Source organism: Ursus arctos, chromosome X (genome assembly GCF_023065955.2).
Source record: "Ursus arctos isolate Adak ecotype North America chromosome X, UrsArc2.0, whole genome shotgun sequence".
In the NCBI taxonomy this organism is placed as follows: Eukaryota; Metazoa; Chordata; class Mammalia; order Carnivora; family Ursidae; genus Ursus; species Ursus arctos.
Window position 1 is genome coordinate 12,178,725 of NC_079873.1, and position 16,677 is coordinate 12,195,401.

The 16,677-nt window shown below is 42.7% G+C and overlaps 1 long non-coding RNA gene across 1 annotated transcript in view; it reads left to right on the plus strand.

Moving 5' to 3' along the window:
• The window catches only part of LOC113242276 (uncharacterized), a 132,483-nt gene that overhangs the window by 84,486 nt on the left and 31,320 nt on the right, over positions 1–16,677 (plus strand). The window contains exon 4 of the long non-coding RNA XR_007188403.2: positions 12,530–12,708. This is a non-coding gene — a long non-coding RNA (uncharacterized LOC113242276). The remainder of the gene's footprint in view (positions 1–12,529; positions 12,709–16,677) is intronic.

Sequence of the window (16,677 nt, forward strand, 5' to 3'; positions counted from 1 at the left end):
TGTGTAGTTGAAGTGTATCTTTCCCCAAATATTTAGTAATTACAAAGGGAAAAATAATACTTTACGGTGGAGAAACCGAGGCAGACACCACCTTAACCAAATTAACCTCCTTGGTAATGGGTTTAATTGACATCATGTGCCTCCTGATAGGATGCACTGAGAAGGGCACAGCATCACTTCTATGGTTTTCTTGCCCAAAATGCACAATTTAGCCATGAAGAACCATCATTTAAACTCAAATTGAGGAACTTTGAATAATCTAACTGACAAGTCCTTTTCAAAGGTGTCAAAATCATGAAAGGCAAAGAAAGATTGATAAACCATCTCAGATTAGAGACAACTAAGGAGTCATGAGAACTAAATCTCGTGGAGGATCCTGGATGGGGTCCTGGCCCAGGAAAAGGATATCAGTGGGACAACAACAATATAATGAAATCCAAAAAAAGTTTGTAGTTTAGTTAATAATATTATTCCAATGTTAATTTCTTAGTTTTGAGAAATTACTATGGTTAAGTAAGATGTAACATTCAGGGAAACTGGATGAAAGCTATATGAGAGCTCTCCGTATTATCTTTGCAACTTTCTGTAAATCTAAAATTATTTAAAAAGAAAAGGAAAAAAAAACAGTGGAAAAAATAAGCCAAAAACTTTAAAAATAGCTACACATCGGAAGAAGGAGGAAACCAGGTAGAGGAGATAGGGAGAGAAATCTGATTTTCTGATATAATATGTTTTATAGATTTGACTTTGGAATCATGTCAATACTTTACATAACTCTAAACAAAATTAAATTTAAAAAGAATTTCCTAAAAGTGAGAAGGCAAAATAAAACAAACAAGTCCAAAGGTATAATAAGTCAGTGGCAAAAGTACAGAGACAAGAAATATTACAATTGACTTTAAAACCACAGTGATTTGACTGTATGTTCCTTTTTTTTTTTCTCAGAGAGAGAGTGTGTGCCCTGGGGCGGGGGGGGGGGGGGGGAGGTGGGCGGCGGCAGGGACAGAGGGAGAATGAGACTCCCAAGCAGGCTCCTCGCCCAGTGTGGAGCCTGACGTGGGGCTCGATCCCACAACCCTGAGATCACAACCTGAGCTGAAATCAAGAGTCAGATGCTTAGGGGCGCCTGGGTGGCACAGCGGTTAAGCGTCTGCCTTCGGCTCAGGGCGTGATCCCGGCGTTATGGGATTGAGTCCCACATCAGGCTCTTCCGCTGTGAGCCTGCTTCTTCCTCTCCCACTCCCCCTGCTTGTGTTCCCTCTCTCGCTGGCTGTCTCTATCTCTGTCGAATAAATAAATAAAATCTTTAAAAAAAAAAAAAAGAGTCAGATGCTTAACCAACCAAGCCACCCACGCACCCCTTGACTGTATAATGGGATATACCCCCTATGGACAAAAAAGGTAAAAATTCAGTTGTATCTTATGAGCCAGAGCTGGGCCATATAGCAACCCAAAGTTGCAAAGGAAATATGTGAAAGCACTTGACATTTCACTCTCTGTACTGTGAGGCAGCAAGGGAGAATGGGGCTGGAAATGGCTTTAGGACAGCCAATCAACAGTGCCAGCTTAGTATCTACTTGGGGCCACTTCCTCTCAATTTCTCCTCCCCTTGGATTAGGGTAGGCAGTCTTTCCCACCAAATGGTGGTGGCGGCAGTGCTTCTGCCTCAAGTGTTCTGCCATCTTACTGAGGCTGGCATTGCTGCCATGACCATCTCTTCTCTGACCAATGCAGGAAAAATTCCAAGTTTGTTACCAGTGGTTACTCATCTCTGGTCTCTAGGCTAACAGTTGGAACCCTGCTGCCATCACTTATTTTTATGCTGAAGAAAATGGTAACCATGCTTAGAGGCTCTTGCATTTTGTAACAAGACTTGTGATTTTAAAAGAAAGAGTAATGGAAGCCTAAATTCTGGAAAGATGTATGATGCGTAAATTCAGTCATCATTATGCAAATGTATATTCACATAATAAATCCAGAGATGGCTGACTATATTTTAGAAATATTATAGGCCAATTATTTTGACATCCTGCAGGAGGTAGATAAATTATGAAATATATGTTATAGTATATACAGTAGCTTATTAACAAGATGTCTTTTGCTGGAAAATATTTTAGCAGAGAAACCATCCATCAGCACATTTCCAACTCTCTCCTCCTCCTTTGACTTCACAGGAATATTTGGTAGCATGAAAAAAAGGGAGAAAGCCTTGGGTGTTTAGGTAGAGGCTTTAGGTAGTTTCATAAGCCTTGTCTCATTTGATACTTATAATAATCAGTGAAATATTTGAACCCTACCTTATTTTCCCATTTTATAGATTAACAAACTAATGATTTAAGATCAACTGGGATGCAAATTTGGATTACAGCCATATATCTAATTAGTGTCTTTTCTACTGTAACATTTCTACCCTTCTTTCACTTTTCACTTTTCAGATTGAGATAGTTTGGGGTAATCCAGCGCCCTCAGATGAGTGACCAGGCACACACAGGGGCCCTAGGATTATTGGTGCCATATCAACAGAGTGTAACGCTAAAGATAAAAAGTGCGTTTTTAGCTAATGCCTGGGTGGAAAAATGCTCAGTAGACAAAAAGCAAACCTCCCAAGACCTCTGCTGTCACTTCCAGCATTCACTGGGGTGGCTCTGGGGACAGTTTCTATATTCAGAAATGCACACTAATGGCAAAGTGTCAGGGTGTCAAGGTAGTGCAAGTGTCAGGAAATCACTGATTTCTTGGGTGACATAAGACAAATTATTTCACCTGTCTAGGCCTCAGAGTGGATTATTTCTCAGGGTCCTACATAGTTCTAATATTTCATAATTCCTTGCTTGGACTTGCAATGAAGACAGGGAAAGTTCTAAACCAGGGGAATGTTAAGAGCTGTTTATGCCATAGATTTCTTCCTGGACGTATGGGCCTCACCTGCAGAGTTTAAAGACTGACAAGAGAATTTTCAACCCCCATTAGCAATGGCAGAGTACAGGAAAGCTGAATTAGTGAAGATAATAGCCTTGCTGGGAATTTTAAATGATGCACTTAGTGCTTTCTCTGTTGGACTCTCTGAAGCTTCATGGGTAGTTTTATAAGAGCACGGAGTGACATGGTGGAATTTGCTACCTAAGGACAAAGCTGGGGGTGGGTAGGAGAACAATACTGACAGTCATGATAGCCTGGTGGTAGCAGTTCTCAATTCTGGCCATATATTAAGAATCACTTTTAGGGGCGCCTGGGTGGCACAGTTGTTAAGCATCTGCCTTCGGCTCAGGGCGTGATCCCGGCGTTCTGGGATGGAGCCCCACATCAGGCTTCTCCGCTATGAGCCTGCTTCTTCCTCTCCCACTCCCCCTGCTTGTGTTCCCTCTCTCACTGGCTGTCTCTCTCTGTCAAATAAATAAAATCTTAAAAAAAAAAATCACTTATAATTTTAAGATTTTACAGGTTATTTGTAACTGAGATTTAAAATAAATTAATAAATATACACACACAGAGCAAAAATCTTAAGTAAACAACATAGTGAATTTTTACATATGTATCCACTTCTGTTACCATTACCCAGGTCAAGATATATATCATTCCCAGCACCTCAGAAGAACACCTCCCATTCATCACCTTCCCCCAAGGGTTAACACTCTTCTGTCCTCTATCACCATAAATGAATCCTGCCTATTTTTGAACTTCATATAAATAGAATCAGAGTAAATAGTCTCGTACCTGCCTTATTTCACTCAATGTTATGAGTGAGATTTACTCATGCTATTGCATCAGAGCTGTGCTCTTTTCCATTGCTGTGTAGTATTCCATGAAATGCATCTACTACATTTGTCCATTCTACTATACATGTACATTTAGGTTGTTTCCAATTTCTGTGTTACTATAAATGAAGCTGCCTTGAACATTCTTGCACATGTCTTTTGGTGGACATGAGCACTCATTTCAGTGAAGTGTATACCTTGGAGTGAATTTTCGAGATCATAGGGCAGATGTATGTTTACTCTATAAGGAACTGCCAAACAGTACTCCAAAGTGGTTGTACCTCCACTAATTGCCTCAGAATCTCTGAGAGTGGGGCCGTATCCGAATGATAGGTATCATTCAGAATCTCACTTGGTGGTTCTGACACACAGTGGAAATGAGAGCCTCTCTGGCCCAGCCTTAATGCCCAGACCTGTATCCTCGTTATCCTCAAAGCAACAAAGAGACATTCCGTTTATTATCCAAAAGCAAAGGAATTATTCCTTGTCCATAGATCTGGGAAGGAGCTGAGATTTGTCTTCTGGGGTTTGCCTTGTTTGCTTTTATTATACTTTGTGAGGATTACATTAACCATCTTACTCCTCCCCAAATCCTTGAACACAGGAATGGAAGGCTTTGTCCTATGCAAATGGGATTTTATGCATCAGGAAATATGAAGTATGAGGATGAGGCAAAGAGCTCTTTCAGGGCTCTTGACAGCATCTGACCACATTGGTAACCACAGTTTTCTCACACTACAGAAACTCACCTCCTTCTAAAGGCATTTCTCTACCTAATTAGGCTGAGGGACTATCATTATCTTTTCCATCTGTCAGCACTTTGAATTGACGTCACTGAAAAGACATTTTACAAGCAACATGGCCCATTTAGTAATAGTTCATCTGAATTAATAGGAAAAGCTAATGTTTATTTAATAGTTCCTATGGGCAAGGCACCCTGGTATGTGCATCCATTATTTCTCAAAACAAGCCAACAAGCTTCAGGAGCTATTATCAAGCCCATTTGACAGATGAGGAAACTGAGGCTTGGAGAGCTTAAGTAACTTGCCCACATTCATGTGCTGATATATTATGGAGCTGGTATTCAAACCCTTGCATTCTGACTTCAGAGTTGGAACTCTTAGTCACTAATTTCACCACCTGTACTTAACCAGTCTGAGGGTTTGAGAGCTATTTATGGCCTGGAATATGAAAAACAGACTATAGACCTCTCTGAGTTACAGGTCTTCTGGAAAGAAAATCCCAAATAATGGTGGTCTCTTGAATAGTGGAATAGAATGAATGACTGGAGGGCCGAACTTAGCCTTTATATCTCCTTAAAGAGTACCAGTCAGCTGGATGATTATTCAGGAAAGGAGAAGAAAGCAAAAGGGAGCAGAAAAAGCAATAGGAGGGTTACACAACTTTCCTTCTCATCTCTACTCTATGTAGATGATCTTAACCACAACTGCAACTAAAACTCTAAATGGGAATGAATCCAGAAGAATTCTAAGCCACTCCCAACTGCTTATTTGATCCCTTTACTTGGATGTCTTACGGGAACCCCAGATGTAACATTGTCCAAAAGTGGAATTTTTTTACTTCTTTCTCTTCTCCCTCACAATCTGTTCCTCTTACAACATTCTTTGCTCAGTAAATGTCACCTCCACCCACCATTACTTATGCCCCAAAGTGGAGTAACCTAGCCATTCCCCTTTGCCTTCTCCCAGCTTACACCATCACTAAGTCCTGTTGATTCTGCTCCAAAATACATCCCACCTGCCTGTGCTTGAGTCTTGGCTCTCCCACTGGGGACAAATCTCTTAAACTCTCTGTCCCTCAGTTTTCTCATCCATAACGGGGTGCTAATAGTGCCTACCAGATAGGTTGTTGTAAGGCAAGCTAGCAACTATGATTATTCTCTCTCTCAAAACCACACACTAGGGGCGCCTGGGTAGCGCAGTCGTTAAGCGTCTGCCTTTGGCACAGGGTGTGATCCTGGCGTTTAGGGATCAAGTCCCACATCAGGCTCCTCCGCTGGGAGCCTGCTTCTTCCTCTCCCACTCCCCCTGCTGTGTTCCCTCTCTTGCTGGCTGTCTCTCTGTCACATAAATAAATAAAATCTTTAAAAAAAAAAACAACAACCACACACTAGTTTCAGACACAATTCTTTCTTCCCTGGATTTCTGTAAGCACCTTCTAACTGGTTTCCCTACAACCATTGGTGTCTTTTGGACCTGTCTTCTAAAGCTGTGGTTCTCAATTGCAGCACTTCTGCCCCCCCCCACCCCCAGGGACACTTAGACATGTTTAGAGACATTTTCGTTTGTCACAGTAGGGGAGGAGGGTGCTCCTGGCATCTGGTGGGTACAGGCCAGGACTGCTGCTAAACACCCTGCAGTGCACAGGACAGCCCCCACAACAAAGAATGATCTGGCCCTGGATGACAATAATACCCATGTGGAGAAACCCTGCTCTAAAGTGATCTTTGTGAAGCAAATCAAGTCACGCTGTGCCCCTGCTTCTATCTATCCAGTAACTCCCCACAGCTCTTGGCCGAAGCCCATACACTTCGCATGCACCCCCAGCTCCTGTGATCTGGCTTTAGCCCACTCCTCCAGCCTCATCTCACACCACTCTGACCCATTTACTCTGGTCCAGCTGCGTTGGTGTTCCACTAGTTCCCAAGTAGACTGGGTGCTTTACTGCCATAAAATCCTCAAATCGGCTCCTCCTGCTGCCAGGGCCTCTGTTTGCCCTCTGTCTGGGTCCCCATCCTGCCCTTTTCTGGCTTTCCTGAGAATCGGTGGAAGACAGCCCCTGAGGTGGAGTGATCAGTTGTGCTTACCAGGTAGTGAGCAGCGTGCTCCGTGAGCTCCTCTACCCCTTGCCTCCAGTGCCAGAGTGTACGTGAAGTGGCACTTCTCTTCTGGGGCCTTTACTCTGAAGTGCTTATGGAAGGTTCCTCTAAGGAGAAGAGGGTGAAGCAGAGGGCTAGACTTTCCTGGAAGGCCCTGCCTGGAGAGGGTGAACAGGAAGTCTCTTGGATAAATCAGTTCTTCAGACTAGTCTCAGAGTCTTATGAAAAAAGTTAAATTAGTTGCCAATATTTAAAGGTCCAGAACATTACCGTGGACATCAGAATTGCATTTATCTCTTTTACTGGAAAATCAGGGAGTGCATGATTACTTCCTCATGAGGCGACACTCAGCAAGTCCTGGTTCTGGATTCCCTTTCGATGGAGCTTCCACAGCCCTTACTTGGCTTCCTTACCTGCCCACCCTTAGCTAGCTGTCCTGTGTCTAAACCCCTGTGTCAGTCTAGAGCCCTCTTGTGCTGGAGGACTTTGTGGGGCTGTCAGTCCATGCCACGGAGCCCTTACTACCTATGCTTAGGAAGAATATAAACAGACCAGAGCCAGAGCCCACATCTTCTGCTTTTTGGAGTGTTCTGTGTCTCCCTCCTGGCTGGGGTTAATTTCCTGGGCCCTGTTAGGAAGACACTCTGTGCTTCTGTTTCTACTTGAAGTCACCGTGAGACTAATTTGAGACTGGCTGGAAAGTACATTCATTCTGCTACCTCAGCCTGGGTGTGCATACCTGCCCAGGATAGCTTGGCCAGTCATTTTCAGAACTGCCTGGGTCTCATGAAGACCCATTTGTTGGGATTGCAAATTACAGTGTCTTAGTCAGTTTGGACAGCTCTAACAGAATACCATAGACTCTGTGGCTTAGACAAAAACATGTATTTCTCACATTTCTGAATGTGGAAGTCCAAGATCAGCATGCCAGTACGGTCTTGTTCTTGGTGAGGGCCCTCTTCCTAGTTTATAGGTGGCTGCCTTCTTGCTGTGTGCTCACATGGTAGAGAGAGAGAGAGTGCACTCTGGTCTCTTCATCTCCTTATCAAGGCATCAATCTCATCATGGAGGCTCCACCCTCATGACATCATCTAAACCTAATTTCATCTCAAAGGCCCCACCTCCAAATACTATCACATTGGAGATTAGGGTTTCAACATATGAATTTGGGGGACACACATTCAGCACACAGCATCAATATTTCTAGCAAATATTAGTGGTCACCAGCTATGTATCCCTAAATTGACTCCAAGGGTCAAATAACCTTAGTTTCTCTGGCTTGTAGATTCCTGACCTCCAGAATAATTTTAATACTGCATTCTGCTTGGTGGCAGCAGAATGTGGCTGGGACCCCACAGCTGCACAGCTTGAGTAAATGTGGGGCTCTTCCCACTGTGTTCTCAGTTCCAGGCTGGACTTCCACAGGGTCCCCACCATCTCCATGGCTAATTCATGTCAGTCATCTTGATTCTGCCCTGAACTTACCAGAGTTCAAGGTTCCCCTGCCTGTTTTTTTGTTTTGTTTTGTTTTTAAATCCATATATGGGCTGGTTAGCATGGAGATTTAATCCAGCTTTGGGGCTCTCATAGAGGAAGACTTTCAGCTGCCTCCTGAACTTTCCATTATCTCAGCAGCTCTTAGCTGACTTTCTCTTACCCCTCACCCCCGCTTATTCTCCCCTCATTGCTTCTCCCTTCACCTCCCAAGTTCTCCAACAAGGGGCAGGCTTTCTGAGTCTTCCACTGTTTGCAGCTTCGCTAGGAATTCTTGCGAGAAAAATTTTCTTCATCTCATCCATTGTTTGGAAAGACAAATAGTACAGAAAGTGACATTACCTTTCAGCACGTGTATCAAGTCTTACTAAAAATCACTGACTTGTATCAAACTACAGATTTCATCAGTTCCAAAGCATACATTTTCCTCCTACATTTTAACATCTGCGAAATTGAGATGTCTTTATGCCTGCTAGTGGGTCATGATTTAATTGTCAGCGTGGTTTTCTCTCCTAGTGGAATAATAGTTGTGTGTCTTCGAGTTAACAACATCTTAGATTTGCTGAACTATACCTAACTATAGTTAGTTATAACTATAATGAGCATCTTGCTTAGAAGATGTTTTCTTGAGACAGAAATAAAAGGGTGGATGCCTGAAGGCTGTGTAGGGATGAAATGTGGGAAAGGGCTCGGGGTCCAGAGAGAAGCAGTAATATTCACAGGGCACCTGGGTGGGAAGAGAATGGCCTGTCCAACAAATCAAAAGTGGTTAAGGAAGGCAGGAGTGCAGAGAGCAGAGAGGATAATGAGCCACTTAATGTGAGGATTGCACAGAAATATCTGTGGAAAGTGCTTGGGACTTATAGGCACTCTATAAATGGTACTTTGGTTTGTTTTCTGGACAAATGAATGAGGAAATTTATGATATTTTATCAGTTCTCTGCCATTCTTTTTTCCCCCCACATTTTAACACCTCTGAAATCGGGATGCATTTTACAGCTAAGGTGTTTCATCATTTAATTGGCAGCATTTCCCCCCATAAATGGTATCTTAGAGTTGATGAAACATGGTATATAAAATCAATTGTTAAAATTGACACACTGTCCCTCTGTTCCTGAGTTCTTTTTTTAAAAAATATTTATTTATTTGAGAGGGAGAGAGAGAATGTGAGCACATGAGTGAGGAGGAGGGGCAGAGGGAGGAGAAGCAGACTCCCCACTGAGTAGGGAGCCCAGGTCCTAGGACCTAGAGATCATGACCTGAGCCAAAGGCAGATACTTAACCAACTGAGCCAACCAGGCATCCCTGTTCCTGAGTTCTTAACCTGAATTCCTGATCTCTCACAAATTCTGATGTGTATACTTGAAACTTTTTTGACTGCTTTTCTTAATCCAGGCTTAGATTATGCATCTCATGGACTGATCTCTTTGTGCCTCAACCCTTGATGTCCATGAGATCCTGTGGGGCTGACCTGAATGTCAGTTTGAGCTTTTCTAAACCTGTGTGGAAAGGAACAGATGAGCACTTGAGAGAATGAAAGTTCATACAAGTATTCATTTATAGTTTCTTCTTCAAATTCCAGGCTTTAATAATTCATCCATTTGGGGTGCCTGGGTGGCTCAGTCGGTTGGGTGTCTGAGTCTTGATTTTGGCTCAGGTCATGATCTTAGGGTCATGGGATTGAGCCAGTCATTGGGCTCTGCACTCATTGGGGAGACTGTTTGAGATTCTCTCTCTTCCTCTCCCTCTGCCCCTCCGCCTGCTTGTGCTCTAGCCCTCTCTCTCTAAAATAAATAAATAAATCTTTAAAAAACAATCATCCATTCAACCAGTATTTATTTGAGCATCTATTATCTGCTAGGTCAGGGAGCAGGCAGCCTATAGTCTACAAGCCAAACCAGGACCAATGCCTGTTTTTGTAAATAAAATTTTATTGGCACACAGTCATGCCCATTTATTTATGAATGGTCTATAGCTACTTTTGGGCTACAAACAGTAGAGTTGAGTAGTTGCAACAGATGGTATGGTTTGCAAAGCTGAACATATTTACTATCTGGTTCCAGTTTATCCTCCTGGGGGATCAAGAAGGTCCTTATCTTAAATGAACAGCCGACGAAAAGACAGTCTCATAAGAAAAATGTTCCATTTTATATTGAAAAGCACACATCTAACACAGAAGAACAGGGGCCTTGTTCATCTTTGTCTCTTTAGAATTCCCACCAACTAGAAAAGTGCATGGCATAAGGTGGGTGCTTGCTGTAGATCAAACATGGCTTTTTTCTTTGTGACTCCTCCCATTGGGAGGTGGAATCTGGGGCGCCTGGGTGGCTCAGTCATTAAGCATCTGCCTTTGGCTCAGGGCGTGATCCCGGCGGTCTGGGATCGAGCCCCACGTCAGGCTCCTCAGCTGGGAGCCTGCTTCTTTCTCTCCCACTCCCCCTGCTTGTGTTCCCTCTCTCGCTGACTGCCTATCTCTCTGTCAGATAAATAAATAAAATCTTTAAAAAAAAAAAAAAAAAGAGAGGTGGAATCTATTTCTCCTCCCCTTGGTTTGGGACTAGACTTAGTGACCCGCTTAATCAATAGCTTATGGCAAAAGTGATATTCGGGAACTCTGAGGCTAGGACATAATACCCTTGCAGTTTACCAAGCCTGTTAGAATGCTCACCTTGAGGGCAATCAGCCACCTGCTAAGAATTTTGACTCCACCATGCTAGAGGAGCCAGCAACAGGCACTCTACTCAAAACTCTTAACTGAGGCTAGCCTCGCAGCCATCACCGATAGACAGTGAAAGAAGCCATCTTGGATCCTCCAGATCTGCCCATCCATCAGCTGAATACCACTGAGGAATCCCAATCGATAACATGGGGATCCAGAGAATCACTCAGTGGAGTCCTGACCAAATTCCTGACTCACAAAATCATGAGATATCACAAATTGATTGTTGTTCTCTTAAGCCACTAATTTTGGGGTACTTTGTTACTAAGAAGGAGATAGCCAGAACAATGCTCAATAAATATTGGTGGCTTTGTTTGTTTTACATAGCCAAACAAGTGCATAGTCAGGACTAGAACCCAAGTGTGTTGATTCACAGTGTCTGTGATATTTTTATTTCTACTGATACTTGCCCAAGCTTAGCAGGGCAATCTGATTCTTCTTAGACCTCTTCCAGTCTCTCCCAAAGTCTGAGGCCAAATAGCCATATTAGGAGCTTTGTGAAAGGTGATACTTGAAGGCTGGAAAGTGTTTCTGGGCCAGATGCTGGGGAGCACGATGGCACTAGAGTGAGCTTCACAACATATTGGGCCTAGGGTGCATCTTCAAGTTTTGAGGGGCCTCTCAGAAGGTTTTAGTAGCTCTGCAGAATCTCAGATATAGTACATTTACATAGGTGGCCAAAAACAATAATGAAGTTCAGTTTCTCCAGAAAGACTGCTTGGGTTTGAATCTCAGATCTTGTGCTTACTAGTTAGAAGGCCTTGGACGATTTATTAAATTGTTGTACGTCATTTACCTCATTTGTAAAATGGTGATAATATTGACACACAGGTTGTTGTGAAGATTGAATGAATTAATCCATGCAAAGCAAGTGGAGGATTTGTAGCACTTGGTAAACACTCCTACAAAGAGAGTCATTCTTTTTCTTTTTTTTTTTTTAAAGATTGTATTTATTTTTCGACAGAGAGAGAGAGCACAAGCTGGGGGAGCGGCAGGCAGAGGGAGAAGCAGGCTCCCCGCTGAGCAGGGGGCTCCATGTGGGGCTCGATCCCAGGACCCCGGGACCATGATCTAAGCCGAAGGCAGATGCTTAACTGACTGAGCCACCCGGGTGCCCCAAAGAGAGTTATTCTTATTAGTGGTACTAAAGATCCAACTTTCATTAAGTCTCAAACTTTACCTAGAATTTTTTTTTTTTTTTAAAGATTTATTTATTTATTTATTTGACAGAGAGAGAGACAGCCAGCGAGAGAGGGAACACAAGCAGGGGGAGTGGGAGAGGAAGAAGCAGGCTCATAGCGGAGGAGCCTGATGTGGGGCTCGATCCCGGAACGCCGGGATCACGCCCTGAGCCGAAGGCAGACGCTTTAACCGCTGTGCCACCCAGGCGCCCCTACCTAGAATTTTTTTAAACACATGACGTATCCAGTTGTCCTGCGGGAACTAATATACTGGCATATGATTTTATTTATGGACTAGTTGGAATGATCCATGTTTAGCCACCTACCTTTGGTGTGCTGTTCCATTGTGCATTTATCATTTCTTTATGTTCTCGACACACTGAATGTGTGTACTCTGTCACCTCATGAAAGGCGTTGGAACCTTACCATGAATTTGTTTTAAAACTACATCTTTGGCTTTCTAGTTTACTCAGCTGTTAGGCATACTTTGCAAGCTCTGAAGAGCAGATACATCTGAAATGTATTCTCCGTCTATCCCCAGGTTTTCGGGAACTGCTGGTTTTGTACCCTAAGGAGCTCACTGGAAAGCTGAGATGTTCTGTCTTCAACTTAACCACACTGGGGGATGGAGCTACATGTAGCGGCTGGTGTTGGCTCAAAGGGGAACTTAGGAGCTTCGGCTGCAGTTGGAAAGCTATATGAGAACAAGAAGAAGGTGTGGTAAGAGATGGCTCTATACGCTGTTCCTTATTCTCAGGCTTCTCGTGGGAAATGGCAAGGCATCAAACCTTGTTGAGAGGCTGAAGTAGGTACTGGGAAGGGTTTAAAACCAGCAATATCTGGTGCTAGGGTCTGCAAATGTTGGAAGGAATATAGGCCGTCCTGAAAGTCTGTTGAGGGAATCTATGAATTGTTAGCTCAGCGGGCTGTGCAGTGTAAAAGAAGGTCAGGGTCTTAGATGTCGCTCCTAGGAAGATGAATGAGCTTTGCTCTGGTCCCTGAATTCTGTATTTCTATGCAGCCTGGCCAGGCTTGGTTACTTACCATAGGCTGGTGATTCTGTCCCGCTCACTGAAATCTTGAACGCAGTGGGGAGTGGATGAGCAATGCATGAAGTAGATGGATCCATCTCCCCTAGTTGGTTAACAAAGCATGGCTTTAAAAAAATGTAGCTGTATGGGGCGCCTGGGTGGCACAGCGGTTAAGCGTCTGCCTTCGGCTCAGGGCATGATCCCGGCGTTATAGGATCGAGCCCCACATCAGGCTCCTCCGCTATGAGCCTGCTTCTTCCTCTCCCACTCCCCCTGCTTGTGTTCCCTCTCTCGCTGGCTGTCTCTATCTCTGTCGAATAAATAAATAAAATCTTTAAAAAAAAAAATGTAGCTGTGAGGGCAGAAGGATTACTTTGACCAGTTCCTCGGAGGGGAGCTAAAGCTGACCAAATATTAGACCTGGAGAATGGCTGAACTGCTTTTCTCAAAGGATGGCTCTTCGCAATGGGCTTTTGAAACATGTCAATATGGGGAGGGGGCAGGCTGTGGACATAGGGCAATGTGTCGGCATGGAAGGGGCTTTTGTTTCTACCCTAAGTATAAAATTCAACTGCGTGTTATTCTAGCAGGCAGCAGAGGGCTTCCAAGCATGAGACTTTCTAACTCTTTCTGGTGAAATTTGGATTGTTGAGTAGATCACATGCTTTGAGACTCTAAAATGGTGGGAGTGGAGGTGGGGAAGAGGAAGGGACAGGAAATTCCATTTCTTTCATAGTGATCTAACTTGAGGATGCTTCTCAGGGCCAGCTTGTCAGCAACCACTCTAAATTGACCGTGATTTTTATCCTTGCCTCTCCTTGTAAAGATTTCTTTTTCAGAATTTTCAGCCAACAGCTTCCAAACTGTCATTTACAATTTACAGGAGGACAGAAAGTAGAATAGTTGTCAGCAAGCAGCATAATTATGTGCCAGGAAATGACATGGCAAATAGTGTAGCCTGGCAAGTGCTAGACGGCTCTTTCCCTATCTTCTAGCTTCAGGCAGGAGCAGAACTATAATATCTGCTGATCTTTTTGTGACCTATTTTACACTTAGAGTGCAGATTACTAAGGAGTATTTGGTCTGGAGATCAGGCAGAAATTCATTTTTTAAAAAGCAAAGCAGTGCAGAAACAGGAACTCAGAAAGTAGGATCCACTGTTAAGTTATGTTGTGTTATGTTACGAAATGCTGTTGTGTAATCCAGTGGTTCTTAAAGTGTCGCTTCCGATGCAGCAGCTGCATCACCTGGGCACTTGTTAGAAATGCAATTTCTTGTGCCATCCAAGACCTACTGAATTAGAAACCCTGGGGCTGGAGCCCAGCAATCTGAATTTTACTTTATTTAATTTATTTGGTTATTTTTTAAGTAGGCTCCAATGCGGGGCTTAAACTCGTAACCCTGAGATCAAGACCTGAGCTGAAACCAAGAGTCGGACATTTAACTGGCTGAGCCACCCAGGCGCCCCAAATCTGATTTTTAGTTAGTCTTCCAGGTGATTTTGATCTATGCTCTAGTTCAAGAATCACTAGTGTGTAATAGACGGCAAGTCAATCCTGCCTTGTTTTACTTGTTTATCAGTTACAAATACAGCTAGCTGCCAAAAAAATGCCCCCCCAAAGCTAGAAAACCTAGCAAATAATGGCTGTGTAAGTAAGAAGAATTTTATATTCTCACAAAATAAGAAATACCAAGGGAGACAGTCCAGGTTGTTATCCAGTGCTCAAGGATGCTGTCTAAGGATCCAGGCTCTTTCTAGCTTCCTGTTTTGCCACACTTAGCAAGTGGCTTTTGTCACCGGAGTTGCAAGATGGCTGCAGTGCATCCAGGCATTACTTCTATGTTCCAGGCAGGGAGAAGAAGGAAGGACAAAGGGCTTCTCCTATTTTTATTCAGGTAAAGTAACTCTGCTCAGGGACTTCTGCCGCATCTCACAGCCAGAACCATGTCATATGGCCAACTTGAACAACATTCAAAGTTAAATCAACTTTAGCTTTTTAGTCTTTATGATAGAGAAAGTCAAGGGAGAAGGGATAGAGGTGAGAATAGTTTGCGGGAGGCCAATCCATACTGTCTCCTTTAACTTGCAACTTGTAGCTAATTCTGTTGCTTTTTTGTTGTTATTGAAATTCTTGGTGTAGGTCATTATGAAAAAAAGTCGTCATCTCAATGTTTAATAGGGAAATAGGATCAACAAATTATCTTTCTATTTGCACTTTAATTCTGAAATCTAATGCATTAAGGAAAACTCAAGTTTTATGTCTGAGCAGTTATTTTACATTAGGTTAAGGGTTTGGCTGAGCTTGCCTTCTTGAGATTTAATGGAAGATCTGTGAAATAAGGCAAAATAAGAAATAATGTGAACTACTGCACAACTACACATATTTGAACTAATTATAGTTGAGAGTCTGAAAATTTGAATATTTCAAAACATTCATCTATTAGTTCTTTAAAATATGAATAACAATTAGAATTAGGCTCCAGGGTTGTCACATAGAATTTCTTTTTGTTATAATGCATAAATAACAATGATTATTGACTTAGTTATAGTAAGAATTGTTTCCAAATTAGTATAGCAGTGTTATACCTATTTATTAGTCTCTGCAATCCTATACATTTCTCAACGGAACCATTCCTTTTGTATTTTAAATGGTAAATATGCACAGACTCTGTTCAAAATATTACCAATTTTGATTTAACACAATGTGAGTACACGAGCTATTGTTGGACTCCTTGAGGTTGCCATGGTAACTGGCAGGCAGAAGCTGAGGACCAGAGAAGATCAATGATATGACCAGGGCAGGAGAACTTATCCGTGTCAGAATTAGGGTCAAAACAGGGATGGCTGGATATTAAGTCCTTTGTTCTTTTTGCATTCTTTTTCTTTTGCTTCCAAAGTTCTAATTTTTAGTTTTCAACAAATGTCTGTAGGTAAAACAACCTCTTAGCGCTCCCTTCCTTCATCCCCATCCTGTGGGTCGGGGGTTAGCAAACTATAGCCAGTGGGCCAGGCCTGGCCTACCACCTGGTTTGATAGGGCTCATGAGCTAAGAATGGTTTTTCCATGTTGAACTGTTTGAAAAAAAAAAGTTTTATGACATGTGAAAATTACATGAAATTCAAATTGTTGTGCCCATAAAGTGTTATTAGAATATAACCATGCCCACTGGTTGAATGTGTCTATGGCTGCTTTCATGCTGCAGCAGCAGAGCTGAGTAGTTGCAACAGAGACTGTATGGCCGGCAAGGCCTAAAATATTTACTATCTCGTCCTTTACAGAAGAAGTTTGCTGACCCTGCTCTAGCTCCGTCCTGATCAAGAGGCCTGTTGGACAGAGAGAGAAAGGGAAGCCCTCTTGTCTGAAATGCTAACTTAGGCTTTTCTGATCATTCTTTCCCACTTTTCTGATATTTTTCATAGTAAATTTTCTTTCTGCAATCTTCAGTCTTGCTTGGATGTAAAAGGTGATGGTTTGGACCTGGGCTATCAGATGTGGTAGCTACTAGCCATGTGTGGCTATTGAGCACTTGAAATGTGGCCAGTGCAAATTGAGATGTGTTCTTAATGTAAAATCTATACCAGATTTTGAAGAATCAGTGCAAAAAAAGGAATGTAAAATCTCTCATAATATTTTTATATTGATTATCTATTGAAATGA